The sequence below is a fragment of the Cryptotermes secundus genome, unplaced genomic scaffold (genome assembly GCF_002891405.2).
Source record: "Cryptotermes secundus unplaced genomic scaffold, Csec_1.0 scaffold136, whole genome shotgun sequence".
Classification (NCBI taxonomy): Eukaryota; Metazoa; Arthropoda; class Insecta; order Blattodea; family Kalotermitidae; genus Cryptotermes; species Cryptotermes secundus.
In genome coordinates this window covers 926,155-934,846 of record NW_019718618.1, presented here as the reverse complement: position 1 = coordinate 934,846, position 8,692 = coordinate 926,155, and positions in this window count along the sequence as shown.

The following is an 8,692-nucleotide window of genomic DNA, read 5'->3' as shown; positions in this document are numbered from 1 at the left end:
TGTCAGGATGAGCGGAGAAACGCATGAACATACAGTGCCTATTGTTTCTGCCTGATATTAAACAAAATTGGCTTATGTCGGCATATCTTAATAAACTTCTCCAGTACCACATTTTAATAAAATTCCTTCCATCTGTTCTCAAATCGTTACATCCGGGAAAAGGAACATATTGACACAGCAAAAATGTTAAACTAATTTTTTCCAAATTTGTTATTACGACCTCACCCAAATGTACAAGTACTTTACTGACTCTAGACAACTAAATATATGCTTTATTGAATAGTTGTCCGATCGCCTCTGTGGTCCAGTGGTCAGAGTTCCTGGCTACAGATCCAGAGTTCCAGGGTTCGATTCCCGGCGGTACCAGATTTTCTTAGAAGTAGTGGGTCTGGAACGGGGTCCAGCGGCTCCGGTATAGAAAAACGAAATTAACGGCCGTGGGGATCCTTTGCGCTGACCACGTGACACCCTCTATCCGCAAATGTTGGCACTAACTTCGCCGATAAGCTGCGGTCGCTCGGTCGGTATAGTTCTCTTGCGGACTAAAGACCACGGAGTTTGTGGAAGGTTTTACTGCATGTACTTACTTCCGCCGCAGTGCTCGAGTCCCGAAGCAGTACTACAGTTGGCACAGTTTGTTGAGAGTAACATTTCCATCTCCTGTTCTACATTTCGTCTCTTAAAAATAACTTTAATGTTCACTTCCTTCATTTTCCACGCTTCCCACTTACATTTGCCTCCTCTATGTCTTTCTCGTTTCCGTTTTCTTCCGAGTATTTTCCTTTCCTTCTGAAATGAAATGATGAGATGGAAGTTGGTACCAGGATATCTTGTGCCCTCTTCCGTCTCTAGCACAGTGTGTTTTTAATTAGCGAAAGTTTAGTTTCAGAAGGCGGAGAAGCGAGTTCACTTCGCCCCGGGTGGACTTGATCTATACTTCAAATTATTTTTATCGTTTTTTAAGGTCGAGACGAGAGGGCGCCTGTCAACTTGTTTCCCTTTCATTATCGTTGCTCTCTTATTTCACTTTTCCCCTCTCTTTCTCTCTCCTTCTGATGGCGCCTCGACAAACGCCGGTAGAAACATCTGAAGTTCAGTTGCCTCTCTCTGGAAAATATCAGAAGTTGTGAAGGTTTTCGTAGAACATAACTTTGCGAAATTATGGATCCTTTCACCTTGCTAAATGAACTCAAAAAGGGACAGAGCGCACAAGAGCCGTTCGCTGATGCAGGTAACTCGATTTTACAATCAAAGTGAAATAGCTCAAGAGAAGACAGTTCTAAAACACTTCTTGGTAAAGTTGATTTAGAAGACTCAACTCACAGATTATAGGCCTAATTGAAGGACGTAGGTAGTTCAGTACGGGGAGGGGTGGACTCCTTCGCGCCCGGCCCCCTTCTGTCTTCTGGTACCCCAAATTTGGCTGTATAAGTCATCATCATCACTGTAAGTAGTATACATCATGTAATGAATAACATACGGTGTCTACAAAGTCCTTATTTAGATTTTTGTCGTCATGATCTAGGGGTGTGGATTGACGAATGGAACTATTGACCACTTATACACGCCGATTGGAACTACAAGCAATTGCAGCGCCACCGGTAATCTCCACAATTCACAGATCACCACAGTACTCGCTAAGCCTTTTCCAGTCTGCTATGTCTTCATCAGCCATTCCCTAGCAGCGGCTTCTAACAGTGGATATTCATCAGCTTCATGCGCCCAAGTCCTCTCTTCACAGACTCCCGCACAGAACTGACTTGGTCGCCCGAACTCTCTTCCTTATAACTCCGCGGCACGGACCACGTAGAAATACACCTTTTCCAACAGTACCTCTTTTGTTGCGCGTCGATTCGTTGCTGCGGGGACGTGTTTACCGAGTGGTTGCCTAGAAACGGCTCTGACATATTTGCCTACCTCGCAGTTGTCGCATAGTAACAGCTCTACACGCTATACTATGCTCCATCCGTTATTGGCAACGAGACCGTCACGTGATAATTACAAAATTACCGCATTCTGTTTCCAACATACTTCTGGTATTCATACGCCGACGAGCCTACACAGGACTATTTTCTGTAAAGTTGCTCACGCAAAGTGTGATGTGGATTGTGGGGTCATTCTAAGCGGAAATTTGACGTTTCTTTGGGATGTAAAAGCTATCCAAAACTTCAAGCACTTGTTTTCCTTGAAGCGCAATCGTCTCCTGTTCAATTTCCTATTGGAGTGTAATAAGATTACAGCAATATCTGCACAGCCATTAAAAGTCCCTACAAATCTTCCCTTTCCCCCCCCCACCCCAATTTTTTTTTACTTAAATTCTTCACAAAACCTAAGTTGGCGAAATCTAAAGTGTTCCACGTGAAGAGCCCCGGGAGGAACGCTGGGCCATGTCAAACCACCGATTGCAGGAGCTCGGGAATGTAAAGGGGGGGAGAGAGAACTGATAATAAAAGAGGAGAGAGAGGAGGAACTTTTCTTCATTCAAGTTTTACGTAACTCTGACGTATTCGAGTCGAAGTGGAGGGAAATATGGCTGCCTTTTCTTGTATGGAACTTTGATACCGAGTGAAGTGTTTGAAGCGGAAATGTGGCTGGAGGCGGAAGTATGCAATGTACTAAGAGAAAGACATCCCCTAGTTGCTGCCTTCCAAATATACAGGGCTTTCCAATACTCGCCAGCCATGTATAATGGAAGTTTTAATCGGTTACAGCGTGAGAGACCATTACTGAAAGTGTCCTTCCTTCTTCTTATGCTGACGCTTGAAACATTGCTTACCATATACCATATTGGATAAGCTCTATCATTATTGTGGCTTCTACACCCGTTGCTACGCAACGGCTCGGTAAACAGCGACCGATGCTAGATAACGTCCCCTACCTATACGCACACAACAATAGAAGAATGTGTTTTCTCTGTGGTCCGTGCCGAGATGTTATAACCGGAAGTTTTGGAATCGCAAGCCATTTCTAGTATTTACCTCATAATGCTCGTTTTACCCCAATATATATATGTATACTGTTCTGTGTCTTTCACACACTGAATATACATATGTGTAAGTAAGACGTTATATACAGGAACCCGTATAGCTCAGAGTGTGTAATGACTAGACCAAAGACTCGACGCCCGGGAATCTGGGTTCGATTCCTGAACTGAATTCGGTCAGTCCTTGTGAACACGGCCTTGAACCTTGCAAGTTACAACTGGTCTTAAAGAAATTTGATCTGGAGTGGACTCAGATGACTCATGATAGAATCCAGTTGCGGAATCTTGTGAACACGGTAATGTACCTTTGTGTTCCTAAGGATTCTTATGGAATATGACTGTAACTGGACGCTAACGTGTCCAGCGGTGGGCTGCTGTGAACACGGCAGTGGATATTCGTGTTCCGAAACACAAAAAGAACGACGAATTTTTAAGAGTTGAGCCACTGTCAGCGTAACAAGAGGGATTCTCTATGGATCTGGATATTAGACGCAAGATTTGTTCTGGTCTGTATGACGCACCTAAGCGTGTAGGAAGCGCTTAATTGCATTTACTTACTGATTCCGTAGGTTCCCTGTGTGAGCTAACACTTGTTTCGGGGGACCGGTGAAGGGGCGGTGAAGGGGCGCTGAGGGGTACTTATGAAGAGGCTCTTGAGGCACCAAAGCGAAACTTGAGGTACTAAGCTGGCTGTTTTACTTCGTTTGTGTGTAGGCGGCCACGTGGGCGATGTTTAATCTCATTACTTCTTGTGGTCATCTCACATCTTACGAAGCCAAGCCGGATCAGTTAATTATTTCTGGGATTGTCAGGCGAAAGCCTGTGATATTCATGTATAAGTAAGACGCCATGTATTTGGGGTGCAGTGGTCCTCATGTTTAAAACACTGCAAATATTATGAATGTAAGATGGTTCTGACTGAGTACCGTTTATGACCTGAAGATGGAAGCAGTATATAGCCCCGAAACTTCTGACTATCTACGACCTACACACCGTTACAGCCCACAGGATTGTACTCTTAAACGTTAAGTATATTCTTTCACACTGCTAAAACCAGCTTAATTGGATGCATAACAACCAGCAAATTATGAGACATTTTGGTCGCATTTTATGCGAGGATGCGTTTCTGAAGACTTCGCATAACTGAAGACAAGTGTTGAGATTCTTGTCGATTTTTCTTAATTAGCGTAATTTCAAACTTTGCACATAAATTTATACTTCAATCATATTTTTTTTATATCGCATTAAATTAGAGTAAATTAAGACAGCACTGTATTTCATTTAGAAAAAGAGATGTAGGCAGACCGAGGAAGAGATGGAACCGATGATAATATTTTATTTCTGCAGAATATTTTGTAATCAACTCAAATATATTTATAGTGAAGTTACATTTGTATGTGGAAATACCGTGACGCCCGTTGAGAAGTAACGGGAATTCTCATTATTTCTTACATAGGCGTTTGCACTTTTATTCGCAGGAGGCTGAGTGGACCCCGTTCCAGACCCACTACTTCCCAGAAAATTTGGTAGCGCCGGGAATTGAACCCGGGACCTTTGATCTGTAGCCAGGAACTCTGACCACTAGACCATAGAGGCGGTCTTTATACTTAACATATACACATCATAATACACATACTGTGAAACTACATAATACCTCTGTGTTCGTGAAATGAGAAATGAATTACGTTCTTTGCGCATGTTAACGGACGAGATTTCGCTGCTATGGTAACATGAGTTTGCGTAATGGCAATGCTTGCACCTAGGAACATTGAATGCAGCCTTAATTAGAACATTGTGATAGCGCTGGCAGTTGTTTGGTCATCGTGTTTTCTTTCTGTTCATGTCCGAATTCATTTCCACACCAATGAATTCTTTGTAATAAGTATCACAAATGGAATGTATGCACGTGTGGTGTTGACATCAATACTGACCCCATGAGAGGACTGCCGGACGAAGCCTTTAATCAACCGCTATAAATCTCCCCTCGGAGGCAGCCACGCTTCGAGAAATTTCGTGGTCACCAAAAATTATTTATCTTATATTTAGAATTAGCATGAAGCCCGTCAACATTTCTATTTTAAATAATTAGAAAGAAGTTAACAAAATTGTTCTCTTTCGGTATAGCGGCGGTCTACGAGCTGCACGGTTGGGATTCGATTCCCGGAATGGGGGAAAAATAATTTTATAACGTCCAGACCGGTTATTGGGCCCACCCAGGATCCTGTCCAGTGGGTAACAATGGCCATATCTTTGGGGGTAAAGTGGCAGGGGAAACGAACTGATCAGTAACTTCCATCTAGTGCCTAGGTCAAGAATAGTAGAGCTATACTCGTACTTCCACTCCCCCATACGCTTTCATGGAGAGAAACAACCCTACTTTCGAATTGTGTTCCAAAGAACTGAAGACATTGAACAGAATGCAAAATACTATATTTGTTACAACAGTAGCGTACAGCGTTCGGCGCTCCCTTCGTCAGACGTAAATATCCAGTGATTGTTCACAGAGTTTTGTATTGTCACGTGTTGGGTAGGTCACGCGAAGAATAACTTCACGCCGTTCTGGATCTAGCGAATTTATTGAACACTCACTCTCACATTTACACAATTCACAGTTCCACAACTGCTGCCATCGGCAGTATCACAATTACTGCTGCTGGAGTCACTGCCATGCACTCGATACAACTCGACTGGTAGCTGCTGGACTTCAATTCATAGTGGATAGTACTAGTTCAATACTCACTACTCAATCCTTATGTAGCTTCCGCACTGACAACACAGAGATCAGTTACGTGATAGCTACTACTGTTGCATAACGTCGTGTTTAGAGGCGTTGCTGGGGAACGCTGCCGAGAGTTGTTTATTGCTGCGTGGCAACCAGCGTTCTTCGGCTCGGCTCCTCACGGCACGGCACGGAGAAACACCGATTTCCTTACTGTTGCGTAACTTGGCAACCGACCGTTTATCAAGGGTCTGTCTTCGTGATAACTCGTTCCACCTCCCGTTGCCCAGCAACGGTTAGACGTCACAGTATTTTGTGGGGAGGTTAATTTGTCGCCAATTTTATTTACAAATCTATTTGAGTTCTTGAGAGAAACATTACAAAACAGATTATACTGTTTCAGGTTCTTGCCGTCAGCACGGCGGTGACTGTGAATTTTGCCATCTTCTGCAGTGTGACGTTGCGTATTCCTTTTGTGGGTTCGGTTCCCGATGAGGTCATTGCAATATTTCAATTGACCTTTTCCTTCCAGCCGCACTGTGGCCCTGAGGTCGAATCAACCTCTAACAGAAAAGAGTACCAGGAATCTTCCTGCCGGATAAAAGGCGGCCGACGCGTAAGGCTGACAACCTCACTGTCCAGAAAGTGTGGGAGCCTCGACGTCTCACAACCCTATGGGCCTCCACAGCCTTTTAACAGCGGAAACTTTGCCTTTACCTGTCAATGTATTGATCATATAGAGGTTATATGCTAAGATGGGGCTGAAGTGAAAATGTATGGATGTGGTCGTCGCCTAATGGAAGAACTATTTTCTCGAAGGGACTGAGGAAAAGTACGAAACATATACGTAATTGCCTCTGTCCTCGTGGAGATTTGAACTAAGCACTTGCCACATACGTGTCAAGAACATTACCTCTTGTCCACTCAGCCTGATATGATGCCGTGTAGTATCAAAGTTTCGGAGCAATCTCTTGTCTCCATCTTCATGGCAGAAGAGAGAATAATGAAACTATGAAGACGGAGACATCAGACGCAGCTGATACAGTGCTACCAGACTACACGGCGACATTGCGGAAGACAGGAATATGAAAATGATTCTCATCTCGAAGAGTGTGAGACACTGTGAGTCTTTGAAAGGCAGAGTACAACCGCAGAGCGCAATGTTCACGTGACGCGTTGCGCTGAGGTGCGCTGTCAACTTTCTGTTGTGTATCTTCCTATCATACCGTGCACTTATCTTTGCATCCGTACGTCAACTGGGTATCCACAAAATCCATTATTTATCCAGAAACATAAAGAAATGAAATAAACTGAACCAGAGTGAAAGGGAGAACAACAGATAAAACAGATATAAAGAGGAGGCCTGGAAAGAGGTTGAATGAGTTTGTGAATGGCTCACGGGAAGTCAGAAACGGGGCACAATAAATAATAAAAAAAAAAGGCGTGAAGGACGCGCCTCACTGTCATTTGTTATGATAGCCTCTCGTTTGTGTGACGTCATGATGAACGAGTCCGCCCGCAATCCCGTAGTTCAGATGTAGAGGGGAAAAAATTCCCTCCCCCAAAAAAGAGAAATAGGACAAACGAGGCTGATTCTACATACAATGCAAGGTGTGGCGACGTCGATAACATAGCGACCTGCTTTACAACCGGTCCGTGTCTCTTTTCAGTTCCTAATGTTAACATAGAATATACTGCAAGAGATATTTCACGTTGGATATTTTATGTTTATGAATATCTTATTTACGATTTCGGTATGGCAGTCCGTATCAATTTCCACCGATCCAGCGAGGTTATTTCTGGAAGTGCCAATATAACGGGCGTTGAGAAGTTAGCGGGAAATCGCGTCATTTCTTACATAAGCTTTCGTATTAATAACTTCCCCTGCTTTCTCCCGTATTCCTTTCCAGTTTGGATATTCTCGGGTGATACGTCGAGGCCGACTTTTAACGTCATCTCCCACGAATAACACGCACAAAAATTCTACAGTAAACTGTTTTCTTTGTTAACTATATCACAGTTCAAATATGCATGTTCTCAGTAATGACGGAATAGACACGATACACTGAAATGAATACTGCTCGCTCGTTCTTGACCTGCTACATATCCTGCCTTCATGAAACATTCTGACATTCGACAATTCGTTGCTATGGTAACCCAAAATTGCATGAGGTCAGTGGTGAACCTCAAGATTACAGAAATTGTATACAAGTATATATAGAGGGATTTATACAAGGTATTTTAAGTAATGCCGTAGAGACTGGTAGAAGTTTTCACAGGCACACACCTGAGGAGGCATCCGGCAAAAAGCAAGGAGTAATCTCAGCCAGACTACACGGCATCATATCACAGAACGCATACACTGTGTGAGTAGGGTCAGAGCTCTCCAGGACAAAGAGTGGTGAAAGTTGGGTTTCGGAGTTTTGAAGTTGAATGCCTGTCAGTAAGATCAGAACCATTACCGTAGATACTCGTACGTCTGTGCGATTTTAGTACATACTGAAATCGATAATAAAGATAAATATTCCATAAAGTATACACGGGAAGATCGCCCTTCTGACTGTGGTCAGAAAGTGGCAGATGTACGTCATATCACGGGCCTGGAGATGGGCTTCAAGAAACCTCTTTACATATTTAACGAATGTATTGACGTGGGGACATAAATGGATTATATTTTCATGATTTTCTTATGTACATAAGCCATTTGTTGCTTCGGCGATATGAAGCTTACGGAGCAACTTGGTTCAAACGATAAGGCTCCTGCCTTGTATTTTGGAGGTACACGGTTCGATTCTTGGCTCGGGAATGGGCCCTCATACCTAAAGCCTAAAAACTCCGTGGCCTGTAATCCGCAAGCGAACTATACCGACCGAGCGACCGCAGCCTGCCGGAGAATTTAGTGCCAACTTTTGGGGATAGAGGGTGTCACGTGGTCAACGCAACGAATCTGCTTACCCCGTGGTGGCACTGATTTTAATGGATTGGTTACT